The 1,874-nt window shown below is 43.3% G+C and overlaps 1 pseudogene; it reads right to left on the bottom strand.

Annotated features, from left to right (window-relative positions):
- Positions 1 to 329: 329 nt before the first annotated feature.
- LOC122915417 lies at positions 330 to 1,557 on the bottom strand (annotated as a pseudogene).
- Positions 1,558 to 1,874: the final 317 nt, after the last annotated feature.

Raw genomic sequence — 1,874 nt, 5'->3', positions numbered from 1 at the left:
AGATAAACAAATACCTTAAAGAAATACAAAAAAAAAGGGTAACTGCTACTTGAACATGAATTGTCCCAAAATTATTGTTGTGCCTTATTCAGACAGTTGCTTAGAAAATGTAGCCCCCTCCAAAGCAATGCATGAATAGGTTTTCATTCAAGGACATGTTCTCAAGTGAGTTTTATTTTTTTTATTTTTCAAGATTTATTTATTTATTTTGGAGAAAGGAAAAGCACACAAGGCCAGAAAGGAGGGGCAGAGGCAGAAGGAGAGAAGCTCAAGCAGACACCCTGCAGAGCACGGATCCTGGAGGCAGGTTCAAACCCAGGATTCCGAGATCATGACCTGATCATGGTGACCACTGTATTTGATCTGCTGGTCACCAAGAGGTGCTCTGGATTTTTAGGAAGCAGGATACACTGTTGACAGTGGTATTTGTCCTTGCAGTCCTGCCCAGGGATTTAAAGACATTTGAACATTCTATGGTCTTCATATTCCCAATCCTCACAGAGCTATCTGTGGATGCCCCCAAATATAATGTTTATCTTGTCTAATGTTGCTTCATTGATGAAGGAGGAATGGATATGAAATTCCTTTTGGGTTTTCCCAAATTTTAAACCATGAATTTTAATTGTCTGATCAAAAGAAGCACTAAGGATCTGACAGCTCTCCTTAGAACAGCTCAGACAGGGGACACCTTATCTGTGGGCCCTTACAAACCTCCTTAAACACTGTTCACGCTAAATCTTCCTTCCTGTGATCTCTCCCTCTTGGGCCCCACCTGGTAACACTTTGGCTTCGCTGCTGAAGCACATGCAGAGGACAGCATTACCATCATCATAAAGCTATCCTCGGTCTGTTACTTGAGATCTTTCCTGATTTTTCCAGTAGTAAATTTCCAGACTTCAGTGAATCCAACAACAGAACCAGTGACCAAATACCATTTGGGGAAAATTGAGCACGCTCCACATGTGATTTCTGACCAGACTTCACATGCCTGTTCAGTTGTGTAGGAAACTTCTTCTTCCACACCTTTGACAGCTGCTTTTCCTCTGGACAAATTCGTGTTCATACCAGGAGCAAGTAGTCCCTGGTGCAGCTGCCCCTTCATTGCCTGTCCCAGGAATGCCGTGAGATGGGATGGATGGCCCACACTGACTTCCTCAGCTAGGGCCTGGGCAATGGCTGCTCTTGACTATTTCTCATTAGAATCAAAATAAGACCTGGCCAAAATGTTCTCCAAACGGCATACTGCTCTGGCTGTATGCCACGATCCTATCTCAGGAGTGACCTGGCAGCTCCTAGTTCACGCAGCTGTATCCATTCCAGAACAACGTATTCATAGAAGTCAATGAGGATTTTGTCTGGCAATTTCAGAGACTGGATAGCCTGAAAACACTATACCAATGGCTACTGTTAATGCCAGCCACTCTCAGTGGTATCCACAGTATTCAGAAACACAGTGGTTTCTTCCTGTAAGGTAGCTAATGCCTGAAGTCAATTGTTCTCCTTCAGATACTGCATGAGAAGATGGATCACATCTGAGGACTTGGGTTCCATTGACATAGTATTACCTTCAAGGGCACAGAACTCACTCCACTCTTCAAGACCAAGATTTTTGAACATTCTAATGTGCAGTCCAGTTCGAAAACTACTGGACTAGAATGATGTTGCTTAGACTTTTATGTGCATAAGGGTCACCTTGTATTTTATTATGTTTGGGATGGGGTCTGACATTCTCCACTCTGACAGTTTCCCAGGTTTTCTACTGGTGCAAGGGCCACACTTTGAAAAACAGGGTCTGCTAGGCAATCATGCAATGTCTTCCACCTTCTGTATCCACAGGGTGCCATGTTTTATTTGGTTTAAAGAGTTTCTTCCCT

This window comes from Neovison vison, chromosome 8 (assembly GCF_020171115.1).
Source record: "Neovison vison isolate M4711 chromosome 8, ASM_NN_V1, whole genome shotgun sequence".
In the NCBI taxonomy this organism is placed as follows: Eukaryota; Metazoa; Chordata; class Mammalia; order Carnivora; family Mustelidae; genus Neogale; species Neogale vison.
The sequence above is the reverse complement of the archived record's forward strand: the minus strand, read 5'-3'. Positions and strand labels throughout refer to the sequence as shown.